The 15960-nt window shown below is 37.0% G+C and overlaps 1 protein-coding gene across 4 annotated transcripts in view; it reads right to left on the reverse strand.

Moving 5' to 3' along the window:
- Positions 1-15960, reverse strand: part of DLGAP1 (DLG associated protein 1) — a 406126-nt gene that overhangs the window by 256542 nt on the left and 133624 nt on the right. For all 4 annotated transcript variants that reach the window (XM_062632909.1, XM_062632911.1, XM_062632910.1 and 1 more), the window contains one exon: positions 4544-4654. The gene's annotated coding sequence lies outside the window, so the exon portion shown is untranslated. The remainder of the gene's footprint in view (positions 1-4543; positions 4655-15960) is intronic.

Raw genomic sequence — 15960 nt, forward strand, 5'->3', positions numbered from 1 at the left:
CCATTTAGCATTCCCATTTAACTAGGATTAATTTAAATAGGAAGAAAAGGTGTAATAAGTAACAAGGGACTAGATGCTAAGTATTTAGCATCACCTCCTTACCTATCTTCTACAACCTCATACTTACCAAAGCAAAGGGAGGTCGGCTGGGAAGCACCCTTCAGGTTACTAGCTCTCTCTTTTCCTGAGACTGTTTCTCTGAGTTTACCAACCTGTTTACTCTCTTAGTTAAATAAAATTAAATGAAAAAAAAACCAACCCACAACATAATGATTTAAAAATTGGATAGAAGATTCTGTTTTGGTACCTTGAAATACTTTATACAATATCATAAATAGGCACATTTCGTTACTACTTTCTGATAAAATCTAGTAGGTGTAATGTAATTATGCTTTAAAGACAGTGTAATAAAATAATTGATCTGAAGTTTACAAAATTTCTCTCTTTTTACAGAAGAGAACACCTGTAGAACTTCTACAGAAGGCTGTAGGAAACAGCCTTCTGGCACTCTAGGACAATTTCCTTCACCAATTTCACATCTTCCACAAAACCAATCAACCAACCAAAAAAAACAATAAAAAAAATCAATCTGGATAGTGAAGGAAGAAGGACCACATCTTCTTCTAGAATGCAGCCAATAAATACCTGGATTATATCAACTGTCAAAACACAGGAGATCAAAGGTACATTCTGAAACAAATTTTGATACAAAATTGATTGTAGCTGTGAGGAATTATCTGTTTCTGCTAGATGTGATGAAGTGATTTTTTTGTTTTAGACTGATAGAGGAAAAAATGATGGCCTTAGCTGTACTGAATATCAACCTTCCTGTTTATTTTGTTCTTTTTTGCTCCCAGTTACATATCCCTTACATATTCAAGTCACGTAAGCAAATTCATCACTATTTTTTTTTTCTCAAAGATAAGCTTCTACAGTTTCTAGCTATTAATGATTGTTTCCTTATTTATCAGTAGAAAAGAAACTTTTGATACAGTATTTTACTCCACATCTCAGTACCGCTCTCTGCAGTTTTTGATCTTTTGTCCACCTACATACTACAACTCCATTTTCCCTTAGGCCTGCACAGATGGTGACTTTTCAGAGTTATAACATTACTGTTGTCACTACGGCATTCAAATCTAAGGAATGTTCAGGAGTAATTTCAGCATCCAAACTCATCCCAAAACATTATGGATATTCCCTGGACTTCCAATTTGCCCCTGGATGTAAAAATGCATTTAGCTCTTAACATCTCATCAGGTTGATGCTGACATATTGTTGCTTGAAAGAGTTATCCCTATCTTTTATTTTGATCTTGGTTTCCCGTAAGTAGAGAAGGAAGTAGAATATATAAAATATATTTTTATTTGAAACTTCTTTTATTTTTATCTAAAAGACAATTCACCTATTTCACTGCCATTTTAGTTTCTTTTTCCTATTTATAGGTTTTGTATACCCAATCAAGGAACTAGCATTCAAACTCTAACATAAACTCTTGCCTTTCAAAAAAGTTTAAAAAGCCCCAAGCAAGTCATGATTAGTTTTCAATTAGCACCTGAAAGCTGTTTTCTTTTTATATTTGATTACACTACCTTTGTCTCTTCTAAGCTTTTGTGTCTTTTCAGTGTACGTTACCTGAGGCAATACTTTTAATTTTTCTCATTACAGTTACCTTCACCCCAGCATTATTAGTAAAATACCTTACACTTCCTCTTGTACTGCATCAAAGATCATTGTATCTTTTAACTGATAATTTGTTCTCTGTGTCTTGTGTTCTTTCTCTCTAAGGGACAATATTTTGAAGAGCCTGAGACTGCTGCCTAATTAGACCACACAAAAGCATTCACCATCGTATTTCCCTATCCTATTTCTCCACTAAGACAGGGAGACCACAAGGTTTAAATTTCTTTCATTCTCCCTGCAGAGAATTAATTATATTCCTTTTGTTTGGTCTCACTGAAGTTCAGTTTCTTCTGTGTCCCTAACACATTTCGTATAGATTCTCCTTATCTGCCTTTTTCAAAGTGTAGTAATCTTCTTCCTGATGATAAACATGTCTTGATTTAATGACATATTGGAGTTCCATCTGCATGTCCCTTAAACGAAATTCACAACACATACATTCCTTATGAAAACAAATGGACCGCACCCTGTTCTTTCTAATAAGTGTATCATTAATCAAAATACCTTCTTCAGTAACATAATGTTTTCTTTTGTATTCTTCATTAAGAGATTCCTTATGGCCCTACTTCGCATTTTTGCATCAAGCAAAAAGTCCCCTTTACAGGAAGGGCAATAAACTAATAGGAAGTCTAACAGAAATGGTGTTCTTTCATTTTGTCCGTTCAAATTATTTTAAAAAGTATGATTTTTTGTGTAGTTCTAACATTGAATTTACAATTAAAAAAAAACAAAACACCTCCTTCTGCATCGTTCAATACAATCCTCTATATTGAAAGAATTCCCTGACACCTCTTCTCCCAATACTCAGTGAAAAAAGTCTCTATTTTGCCTGCAAGTGGTGGTGCCTTTGCTTCTTGTGAGTAAGCGCAGGGTTGCTCTATTAGGACTGTCTGTGTCGGTATATATATACAAATACCCTATTCAAAACCTTAAGTACCCTATCCAAAACTGGGTAGATCAACTCAATAGGTGGACTCTATAAAATGTCCTAAGAAGGGTCAAATTTAATGATATAATTACATCACAAATTTACTTCTTAACCATTAAAAAAGGAAACCACCAATACCCAGGTGAACTTTGAGTAAAATTAGAGGCAAAAAATTATACATGAGATTGTTGTTGGAAAGAATCTCTTGTGATATGTGTGAACTAGCAACATGCATTGTGGTATTTCCTAAATAGTTCAGAGATGACTGCCCAGCCTTAACAGCATTCTTACTATATCATTCTTAATTTCTTTGACTCTTCTAAAAGACACATCCCCAGATCCAGGTGCATAAAACAGCCAAAGTTAAGTGCAGCTGTAAGAAACTGAATGCTGGGAATGCTGGATATAGTTGTTTTACCCAAACCACAAAGAACTGAGGGGATAGATTTTTTTGAGAATGAAAGAACACAATAATTGAAATAAACGTATGTAAGTGATAGATAAATATATTACTGTGAAAAAGAAACACATTCTAGTTCCAAGTCCTATTCTGCAAAGAAAACGCACCACTTTTTTTAATGTGTATGTACCTTGGATATATATACTTACAATGTATAAGGATATATATGTATGCTATATAAGTAATATATGGATTCATGTATAAATATATATATGTTACATATAATACATCACCATAGATACAGTTTTATGGATATGGAAATGTTGAAGCAGCATTGGCATTTTCTCCTCTGCTAGTATGTTTTCTAAAATAAAAAGCAATTGTTATTGCTGGATAATTACATAACATCCTTATTGTAAGAAATTAAATTTTTGAGTTATCCATGGATATATTTTACATAAAAGAGAAAACAATTAATAAGGATCACTCTTGAGTAATACAAAGATTATTCCAGAGATGTAAAACATTTAACTCAATATCTTAAACTTATGCACAGGGAAATTTACAAGCTCAAATCAAGTACCATACCTAACTAATCCTGATATACTAATTTTATAATGAACATATTAATTTAACATTATAACTTAATTGCTTGTTAGTGAACTATAAAGAGTTGAATATGGCATACTTCTAAGAATTACTTTTAAAATCATACCAAATCATAAGCAGCATGACCACCATTTAAAAAAGAAATATAAATAAAAAATACTTCCCCTGTTCCTAGAGCAGTTATATTTAAGTCTGCCATGTGGTAACAAAGAAACAGAATACAGAACTGTTGATTTTAATTTGTTTCAATATGATTAACTTTGTGAAAAACCTGTAATTCACTATACATAGATATTTCACCACTATTCATTTTGTGTTCAAGAGGCTAGAGCTGCTCTAGGTTAAGGTCAGTTTATCTTCAGTATGTGCACCAAGTCAGTAAGGTCATGCTTTTTTTGCAATTCTTAGTGTCAAAAAAAAATGTGAATGCTGTGGAAAAGGAGTTGTTTCCCTACTAGAGCTTCTCCAAGTAACTTCAATGTTGCTTCTATCATTCTGTCATTTTTGTCTCTGATCTCTCTTATTTCTATAATTCTTCAGGCCAAATCAGTCCTCTCCTCTCATATTGTCTACACTTGCTCTGTACCTATGGCACATCCAGCCATATGAGGATCTACTCAACATTTAAGTTTCTGTGCTACATTTTTATGTTCATGTCAGACTCACAATGTTAAGAGACATCTGATATTAACACTGTCTGCAGCCTGCAGATCTAGATAAGTACAAAGATGAGTTGTCATATATATGATTTTCTAAGCCAAAATAGTAAGTGATCAGGATACTTTCATTTCCATTAAAGCAGTTCAGAATTTGCAGCCATTTGGCTTCCTGCCTATTATAAGTAAATCTGGAAAAAAAATGAATGAACGTGATGCAGAAACAGATCAAGGAGAACAATCAGAGAATAAGAACAAAGGACTCACCTCCTTTAGTCAGTTTTCCATTTTAGGTGTTTCAATATTTAAAGTGGGAAGAGGTTTTTTTGCACACTCTTTAATTCAGATGTCAGTTCCAATATTGGATGCTTGACTGTTCTGAAATGGAATGAAAGGGTAGCAGTTAAAACTACTAGCCTGAAACAAGGAAAAAATATTAACATGGCAAGCAACTATTTATTACTTAAAAATCAAAGCAATATTGATTGATAGTCTTTATATCAATGGTCCATGGAAAAATTTTCACATGGTACTACGCTCTCTTCCCTGCAAGAAAAAAAGAACAAAATCCCAAAATATTTAGATTGTATAATGTTGCATTTATGGTGCCATCTCACACGTTTTACTCTCTCTGCACAACACGTAAAGAGTTTGTCAGTTCTTTTACAAAAAGATACATAGACTAGACTAGTTACATGTGATTGCCTCAGTAAATCTATCGACTTTCTGCAAGCTCACCTCTCCAGCAATCTCATCATCCTACAGCCTTTTCTCACACTACATAAGCACCATACAGTCCTGCTGCCTCTGGCAAAGCAACTGGGAATGGTGATAAACTTGACCCAACACCCAGATGTATACATGGTGCTTCCCCACCAGCATTCAATTGCTGATGGACAAAATTGCAATGGCAAATCACTGCACATTTAAATATATGAATTTTTTAAATTATGTGAACTGAAAATAGTTATTTCCAAGTGATTTTCTTTCTCTGGTAAGGAAAATGATATACATGTTTCTCCCTTTTAGTTCTCCAGTACTACTTACTGAGACTAATGAAAACGGCTTTCCTCTGTGCTCTATATTTGAGCTGTATGAGTCATCTCACTATTTCAAGTTTTGTTTCTTACCACTTAAAGGTCTAGCCTATTTTATTCTGGATTTTTCCCTGTTTTTATGTTTGGGGCTTTTTTTCCCTTCATGTGAACAATTCATAAATACAAGCCAGAACAACTACAAATATTTTTCTTGTAAATGCAGTTAATAGCTCCAATCAAACTTTCCCTGAAAAGAATTAAAAGAGAGGAAAAGGCATATGGCTAAGTGAACTTTGAGACTAGCCTCAGATTATAGTGAAGCACAATCAGTACAATAACTTGTTTGAGGTGCTGAAAATTCCTATATTATTTTACAGCCTTCATGTTTATTCAAAGAAACACCTTTACAGACTACAGCTAACTATTGGGCACTAGTTGTCAGAAATTGCAAGTAAAAATATTCAGAGCAAAAACAGCCTTATTGCAAATATTACAAACCCATGTTTATAAAGGCAGAAGAGAACCCAATCAGAGAGTCTGATGTCTCACTTCCCATAGGCTAGAAAACTTTAAATTGACTCCTTTGGAAATGGGATGCACATTTTAGTAACGCATCAAGCTTTGGATTGAAGTTTTTCCAAGTAACCACTAAGAGGACAGGAACAGCCTCCATACACAAGACAGGTTTATTTCTGGGAATTCCTTAACCTCATGAAGCTGCAGCCTGCCTTTTGTTACTATCTTTTCATTTACTATGAGACCTGTTTCCAACACAAACTAAATTATGCCATTCAGAGTCTCTGGAATCAGTGTCAGAATAGAAACACCTGCAATTACAGCACTTTGTGTATAGCTGGCATTGATGGATGACTCTTCCCTGAGGTATATAACCATGCCTGAGGTATATATTCTTAAGTCTTAAACTAACTTTCTAATTCTTTCTGTAGAGTTGGTCTTTTCTTTCTTGGTTGTGCAGGTTTTTCTGTCAGAAGAGGGAGAAAGGTAAGTTTAAAGCTGGAAATGTGATGGTAAAACCATCAGACAGATGGTGGGAACAAGAGAGAGGTGCAGAACCAGAAATTACTTTTAAATAATTTCAGAAATGCACAGATTTCCAGTTAACAGGATGTCTTTTGAGAGAGGCTTTAATTTGATTACTATATTGACTACATCATAACTATTTCAGATTTTCCTTGAGAGTATAAAATCAACAGGTTACACTTAATGGTATCAAGTAAACTGGATTGATTTGTTCATACAAGATTCTGTTAGGGAGCTTTCAAGGATAAATCTCTAAAGGATCAAACTGGACAGGTCATTAAGCAGAGCCTTCAGTTGTAAGGACTTCTCTGAACCAAACTGAAACTCCTAACTTTGAAGATTTGCTTGAGAACCTTGCAAAAGTTGGGCTCAAACAGGTTTCTCTTAGCTGACAGCATCACCTTCACAAGAGAAATTTTAACTTGTTAGATTAGTGATGACAGACACTGAGCCCAGGCAATGTAAAGGTATCACCTTCATTGCACAAGTGTTAAGCACACTGTAAACCACTGTCTAAAATGTAAAAGGGGAAACAAAATTTGACAGGAACTTTCTGCAAACATATATTATAAATTTATATAATACAGTTTTCAAGGACAGTCATGGATTAGTGTGCTTTATGGTCTGTACTACATAGGGCACTATCCACATCAACAGCCCAAAAGCAATATTGGTTTAACACTTTTAAAATTTGCTTATTTTTTCATCCCTTTTGCTTTTGTTCCTTCTTACTTGTGAATGTCCATGCATGCTAGCCTTCTCTGACTACTTTTTCTATTTTTTATTTAATCAGAGAGATACAATCAGAAAAAGTTCACAGAAGAGCAAGATAATGATGGACGGTACAGAATGATTTCTGCATGAGGGACAAATGAACAGGCTAAGAGTCTTTGGTCCATATGAAGGGGAAAACATTATGAAAACATGACTGGCATAGACAGGGTTAGCAAAACTATTTTTTTCACTGCCTCATTCTTCCCAATGCAAGACCTAGAGGACATCAAATGAAGCTGGTTAAGAACCACAGTCATAAAACACAAGAAAGCAGAACAAATGAGCAAAGGGAGGTGGCTCTTTCTGCAAAGTGCAGTTGTGCTGTGGAACTTGCTGCCACAGGAGGTCATCAACATCAAACCAGGCCTTCAAGACAAGTCTGGGCAGCTGTGGGAAAGGATATTAAATCTCCTGAATGTGGCTAACTATAAATGTTCAGAAACATAGAGCTCAGAAAGACACAAAGTTCAAGAAACCTGGAGGCTAAGAGCATTTGTTTGCCATGTTCTTATATTACTTCTTTTGGTCTCTGATGCATGAAACAGGTCATGGGACAAAAGGACTTTTGACCTTGACACTGAAGCAATTTTTATGATCTTTTTATGGCACAACCAACAAGTAGTGCACATTCACATCCCTATCTGGCATTCGGGAAAAAGAGGGCAATTAAATAGAAGGTAGAGAGGATTCAAGTGTTACTTTTTTAGACTGATACATTTACAACACTTTGACATTTAAGTGAAGTACAAAAGTACAAACTGCAGGGTATCTGGTCCCTTTGATTAGTTTCAGACTGTTGCTTTTTATGAAATAAGATGACATTAGGACTTTTCTCTCAACAGGCTGACCTGAAACTGCTTCACAGCCAGTACTCATGAACACAGCAGGAGTCAGACTTATCTTAAACCCCCAGTTCAGTTTTAGCACAGAACAGTGACTCAAATTATCCAGGCATTGTATGGCAGATCATTTACAAAAAGCAGTCTCTAAACCCATCTTTTAGGTGGGAAATAGTAACTTAACTAGCCACTATGTGGTTCTAGCTGGATTTGGTCAGAAAGACACCTGGAAAAAGTGTGGTGAAGAACAGGAAAAAAGAATAATCTGGAACAGGTGCCCAGGCAGGCTGTGGTATCCCCCTCTCGGGGGATACTGAACACTCAGTTGAACAAAACTGAGACTCGTTCAAGTCTCATCTTGTATTCAGCAACTTGATGTAATTTTAACATTAGCCCTGCTTCAGCAGGGCTTTAACTAGATGACCACCTCCAATTCCTTTCTACATTTCTGTAATTCTAAGAAACAGACTGTAATCACATCTGTACCACTCCTGCACAGAACACCAATTCACAGCATGAGCATTATCATTAAACTAAATTTCAATGCAAAAGTGAAAGGCAAGTGTTTTATTACTTAGTAAGCCACTTGATTTCTCTTCTACATGATGTATTTTTACACATCTCTGGTTCTGCCATCCCGCAGATTTTTGAATTAGCAAAGATAGAGTGTAAACGAGATGAATAAAATTTTTACCTGGCATTTTTTTTTCCCATGTTTATGTTTCCTCCCTTTCTCCCCACCATATTTTTATTAAGTAAAAGTAACTCTTAGTGAAAGTGCATGACTATCCATTTTTCTGTAAGCAGTATCAGGACACTGACCTACTTTAATGGCACAAGCCGGATTCATTAGAAATACATACTTAGAGGGGCTTTATATTTAGTGAGCCCTTTCTATGAAGGTGCCTAGGGGAGCAAACAGCAGATAACCTCAGATGTTCAGAAGAGGTCTCTTTCAGAATATGACTTAGTGCATTGTAAATCACTGTCCTTAAGCACTGAGCAGGAACCTGATGTATTTGCTACCCAAATTATAGCAAAATAGTCATAATTACAGAAATGAGTACTACCTAGTAACTACTGGCAAATGAATTTCTAAAAATTTAATTAGACCCATACTGGTGCAGTAGTAATGGGAATACCATAAAGCTTAGCAATGAGCACAAAACTACACCCTCTCCTATAAAGCCAGGACTGCAATATTGCACATGCTTATTCCACCTCATTTGTAAAATTAACAGCCTCCCTCAGACAATTAAAAATCATGCTGAGTACTGAGCCACAGTAAATTACAAATATGATTAAGTAAATAATAAAAAAGCCCAAGTTCCTACTTAAATACACTGCAATTCAGCTAATCCAAGCACAGCAAATATTAATGCAATACTTCAATGTCTACAGCTCAGCCAATCTACAGTAATAATATCACATTAAGATTTTGCCCATAGAGCAAACTGCTTATTTTTCCCCAGGACAAGTGGAGCACCAAGTTACCAATAATAAGCTGCTCATACCTTCCATCATCCTGATGGGAAAGATGGGAAGAGAAGACAAGCACTTTTAGCCTGATTGTATTTACAACCGATTAGACAGACATGGTCTTTTGACTACTCTAAACTGAAAAGAAGCCAACCTGAAGCTATTTAATGATAAAGAAATTTAAATCAATGCAAATTAAAGGGCCCTGCAAAGTGTGATTTTTAATTATGCTACTTTAAGAAGTCACTAGACATTCACTATAGGCATTCCCTTGTTTCTGCATTCAAATGGGAAGCAATTCATACCTTGAGAAAACCTTCTGATTTCAGTAGCTAGCACATCAATAAGAAAAAGTTTAAAATTTAGGATCAGTAATAACTTCAGATAAATACTACGTAAGAAACGAAATATGTCTAAAATTATGCTGACAGCACATCACTTGCCAACAATGCACACTAGTACTGATATGCATTGGTATCTATTTACCAGAGAAAGCTCACAGAGAAAGGATTAAATACAATTTAATTCATTCAAATTTAAATATGCATTTATACCACTGTATAGCAGCATGTGAACGGCAGACATTTCACTGTCTCACAGCAGTTGTATTATTTTCAGCTCAACTTCATAAATATTAAATGGTTTTGAAACAGAGTTGTAAGTATGTATGTAACATACAGGAAAAATCCCAAGCACAGGCTTTCATTTAACGTTAATACACAGGAGGAATAAAGTATTCTCTATGAGATGTTCCTGCATCAGCACGAGTAGGAAGTTCTGCAATCTGTTGTAGTTGGAGTTAAATGGTTTTAATTTGCTCTTCATTGTAAGTGAAAGAGTCAGTTACATAAAGATTTAATATCTCCAAAACTGTTCTGCGATAAGGAGAGGCTTTCACAGCTCCTCACCCAGGACTGCCCCACGGAGATTTTTCATGGCATGTGCGTGAAGGACAAGGCTCAAAAGAAGGCAGAAAACTAAAACGGACAAAAGAAAGGAAAAAAAAAATCACAAACCCCCAGTCTTCTGTACCTACCACCACCCCAAGAAGTCTGTATTTTAAACAGGAATAGTTACAAAACTAAAAACTGTCCTAAAGGGATGAGAGAAAGCAAAAAAAACCTGAATGCAACAAGGGAGAAAAAAAGGAAAGACAGGCAACATGTGTGGTCATGCTCACTCCTCACAGATGCTGCATTACTCCTGTCAGTAACTCCTCACTCTGCCTTGCTCATGTCTGGTAGATACGAGTCCTTCCAGCAAGGTGAAACTCTTGTCTCGCACTAACTGTGGAGGAAGAGTCAAGCATCTAACCCAAACAGCATTGTGGCCGCTGTTCAAAAATGGCAAACGAAGTATGAGAGGTATCTAGACCTAGCATCTAGGCAACTGGAACTCATGCAAAATCATCCCACTGTCAACTGTGTTAATGACATGAGCAATGGAAGAGAATACATAAAACAGCCTCATGAAATTTGGAGAGCACAGTAACAGCTCAGGTCAGTGAGCCTGTCCCTTGCTTCTAAGGAAAGAAACAAGATAGGAAAACCAGCCCACATTTCCCCTTTACATTCAATTTAGAAAGAAAAGGGGATCGGGGGAGAGATTAGATAGATAGATAGATAGATAGATAGATAGATAGATAGATAGATAGATAAGCTATTTATTTGCACCATATACAGGGTGGAAATTTCTGCATTGTAATCGCGGAGTCAAGTAAAATGTTATAAAAACCCCAACTACAATCTTTTTCTTTCACATACTGTAATACATCCTATGCAATTGATGCCTAAAATATCTGTTACATCATAGAAGTGCTTCTAACACAACTGACAAATTTTAAAAACCCATGTAACTCAAGTTACATTTCCACAAATGTATAATGATCCTTTCCAAATTATGCTGGTCTTCATATTCCTCACAAAGCATTTACATTGCAGTAGTTCACCCTCACGTCTGGGAACATGTACAGAAGCAAGTATATCAGTAGTACTGCGGGATTTACAGTGTTTTTAAACCACTCTAAGTTTTGATCCTTCTCTTCCTCAGAAAAGTATGATAAGCAGTAAAAAGTAGGAAATAGAACCCAAGGTGTATTGTTTTTCACAGGACACAGTGAAAATAGACAGTTTGAAAGTATGTCTTCCAGAATATGCATGTGAATTTTAAACATGTCCAGCTCATGCTTTTATTGTATGAAGTCCTACTCCCAGCATCATTGAATTTCCCGTTACTTTGCAATGCCAAAAATCTATTTTCAGCCTAAATAGCAATCATGAGGCATTTGAGCAGTTTTTGAAAGGGAACATGTTAAAAACCAGCATCCAGCTGTTGCAGGGAGAAATTCTCAATTACACAGTTGGTTGAAAATGTGCTGCATAGTAAAGAACTTTACTCATGCAGCACAATTAGGAATCTGCAAAGGGGGGTACATTGATAATCTAGTTGTATCCTCCTCCTCCCCCCTCCCCCCCAGGTTACATTTCCAGTAACACCAGTCAGTCAATTTAACAGACCATCATTCAAAACGTTTAAGAGCATTTCTATTTCTCTTTACCATTTCCTGGTGAAAAAATGTCTTCTTTTCTTTCAATATGGTCCATGTCATTCCGCATTTGCTTCAAAGCCAAAGCTAAACATCACTTTGGATAAGTAACAGAGGCTATCACTGCAAATTTTCATGATTAAAACATCTGGCTAGGTAATGGTTTTCCCATACATTGTGCAAGATTTTTTGCTCAGTCACCATCCATTTGCTGTACTTAAACTCAGGCCTTCAAACTCGCCAAACACAACTCGGGATAATACACTGGATGGGAAAAAAAAGAGCTGTCAACAGGAAATTCATTATGTTTCCATAATGCTACACCAGGTGGTAAAAGTTTACTCCTGCATGAATCCCCACCAAACTGAGTAAATGTCTCAGTTAATCAAGGCACATTAGTGATCATGTGTTATGTCCTGCACAAATAAACATCCCTCTTTTGGCAGAGACATTGAAGTTTTGGGGTTCTTTTTCCCCACCTCAGCAAATGAAAAATTACAGTATGAAATTATCTTTATTAGCTACAAATTAGGGTTCGTTTACCTGTCTTTTAACCAAATAACAATATTTCCATGTTGACCCTAACAAACATTTTTCTATTTATTTTGTGCTAATAAGCAAGATGCATTAAGGAGTCATGAATGTGACACCACAGTCGCAGGATTTTGATGCTGGCCTACCTCTGCTCACACTCTCTCCCAATATTTCTGTTGATTTGAATGAGAAATTGAAGAAATCACCTCATCAGGAAAACTTCTTATATGTATTTCTTGATTGTAGACTTCAAAGCATACCAGTATGCAAGAAAATTGCACAAGGACAAAGAGAGTATACAACTCCTGTAACTGCATGTAGTTTTTGCTTAGTTAGTTTATTAACTGCTTGATTAACTACTTTGTGCAGTACTTAGGAAATATAAAACAATAATAAGTGTTAATTAATCATTTCTGTAACTTTCAACTACAGCTGCAAATTGTACAAATGTAACAGAAAGATATGAACTGCATAACAGTGAAGAAGCCTACATTGCTGGTGAACTTAATCAGGAAAAACAGAACTGGAAAGCAGTCACAGGCAGCAAACAGTAGGCTAGAAATGCAAAAAGCCTGTTTCAGAGGGAATGACAGAAGCAAAAAATGAGGTGAATAAATGATACTAATTGCATCCCAACCAGAAGGAAGTGCAGCAGGAAGGCCAGGAGACCTCCTTGGATGGATAAGGAGCTCCTGAGGAAAATTCGAAGGAAAAAAGAGGCTTATAATAAGCGGAACCAAGGACAGGTGGCATGGGAAGAATACAGGGATGTTGTCCGGGAAGCTAGGGACCAGGTTAGGAAAGCTAAGGCCCAGTTAGAATTAAACTTAGCTAGAGGTATTAAAGATAACGGGAAGGGATTCAACAAGTACATAGCAAATAAAAAACAGACTAGGGAGAATGTAGGCCCCCTAGGGAATCTCTCGGGAGAACTGGCTACACAGGATTTGGAGAAGGTTGAGGTTCTGAATGACTTCTTTGCCTCGGTCTTCACTGGCAAAGGCTCTGACCGCACCACCCAAGTCTTGGAAGGCAGATGCAGGTGGCCTTCTATGATGGGGCTACAGAACTCACGGACAGGGGCAGAGCAGTTGATGTCATCTACCTGGAGTTGTGTAAAGCGTTCGACACTGTCCCACACAACATCCTTGTCTCTAAATTGGAGAGACATCAATTTGATGGATGGACCACTTGGTGGATAAAGAGCTGGCTGGATGGCCGCATGCAAAGAGTTGTGGTCAATGGCTCAATGTCCAGCTGGAGACCAGTAACGAGTGGTGTCCCTCAGGGATTGGTGTTGGGACCAGTCTTGTTCAACATCTTTGTCACTGACATGGACAGTGGGATTGAGTGCGCTCTCAGCAAGTTTGCCGATGACACCAAGCTGTGTGGTTCAGTTGATATGCTGGAGGGAAGGAATGCCATCCAGAGGGACCTTGACACACTTGTGAGGTGGGCTGATGCCAACCTCATGAAGTTTAACCATGACAAGTGCAAGGTCCTACACCTGGGTCGGAGCAATCCCAGGCACAGCTACTGGCTGGGCAGAGAAGAGATTCAGAGCAGCCCTGCAGAGAAGGACTTGAGGGTGTTGGTCGATGAGAAAATGAACATGAGCCGGCTTCAGTGTGCGCTCGCAGCCCAGAAAGCCAACCGTATCCTGGGCTGCATCAAAAGGAGAGTGACCAGCAGGTCGAAGGAGGTGATCCTGCCCCTCTACTCTGCTCCCGTGAGATCTCACCTGGAGTATTGTGTGCAGTTCTGGTGTCCTCAACATAAAAAGGACATGGAACTGTTGGAACAAGTCCAGAGAAGGGCCACGAGGATGATCAGGAGCACCTCCCGCATGAAGACAGGCTGAGGAAGTTGGGGCTGCTCAGCTTGGAGAAGGCTGTGTGGAGACCTCATAGCAGCCTTCCAGTATCTGAAGGGGGCCTATAGGGATGCTGGAGAGGGACTCTTCATTGGGGACTGTAGAGATAGGACAAGGGGTAAGGGGTTAAAACTTAAATAGGGGAAGTTTAGATTGGATATAAGAAGGAAATTTCTGTGAGGGTGGTGAGGCACTGGAACAGGTTGCCCAGGGAGGTTGTGAATGCTCCATCCCTGGCAGTGTTCAAGACAAGGTTGGACGAGGCCTTGGGTGACATGGTTTAGTGTGAGGTGACCCTGCCCACGGCAGAGGTATTGGAACTAGATGATCTTAAGGTCCTTTCCAACCGTAACTGTTCTATGATTCTATGATTCTATGATTCTACTAAAAGTACTGCCCAACTGTTTCTATTAAGGAGAACATATGGTGGAAAAGAAGCAGAACTGCATGAAAGAAAAAACGATGGTTTCAATGAATTGCAAATAAGAGGTAATAATTTCAACATCCAGTGTAACAGAATACTTCTATGTGCTATCATAAGATCTGGTGGATGCTGTCATAGACCAATTCATGAATCTTTTCATGATCTTTTGATGCCCCAGCATTTAGTACAGTGAGGTTGGAGGTGGAAAGGTGCTCCTGCTAGCGCTTTCTGATGACCTAATGAACCTGCTCTAACTGGAACAGCAGTTTCTGCTGTCAGAATGACTTAAGAGTTGAGTGATAAGGGGGAGACAGCATTTATCACTTCTTCCAAGTTCAAAATCATGCATAAATGGATGAAGCAAATGGAACAGAGTACCTAGTGATGGTATAGCAGGATAAACAGTCTAGCAATATGAAACATGCTGAAGAGAGTGACAGATCTGCTGCTCCAACAATAAAGTCAATCTTTCTATGAAAACACCCAAAAAGAACAAGAAAAAGAAACTTCACACCATGTATGTCATAAGACAACCACTTGATAGTAAACTTCTATAAAAAAAAAAGCTAAAGTATCCTGCAAGTGAAAATAAAACCCTTCTAAAATACTTCTGCCATGACTTTCAATGCTAAAGTTATACATGAATAATAATGAGAATTTAAATGTACAGATAGATATTCAAAGGTAGAACAAACTAATGGAATGTGATGAAAAATCAAATGAACATATTCATTATCATAGGTAAGAATATTCACAGTCTTAAGGACTACTATTATTTCTATTATATCAAAATTTTTATGTATTATACTTTTAATATAACTTCATGAAGAAGTGGCTTTCTGTTAATTATTTTTTGATTGGGCTATTTTCTTGAGTCCGCCAGTACATGTAAAAGAGCCTACAGAGATCATTCAGTAACACAACATACAACTTCTTTTAATGTGGCTTTAAATATACAGAATGCTGAAAAACCTGATGGATGCATATCTTAAGAGATAAAGAAGTGAAAAACATTTTGTGACAGTGTTGTTAAATTTGTCTAATGCACAAAAAGTCCAGAGTTCATTTGCAATTTTCAATTAATTTGCTCTGACACATTAATAATTCTTTTATATATTATACTTTTATTAATTTGGGG

The sequence above is a fragment of the Pezoporus occidentalis genome, unplaced genomic scaffold, assembly GCF_034315485.1.
Source record: "Pezoporus occidentalis ecotype Australia unplaced genomic scaffold, CSIRO_AGI_Poc_V1 ctg4, whole genome shotgun sequence".
Classification (NCBI taxonomy): Eukaryota; Metazoa; Chordata; class Aves; order Psittaciformes; family Psittacidae; genus Pezoporus; species Pezoporus occidentalis.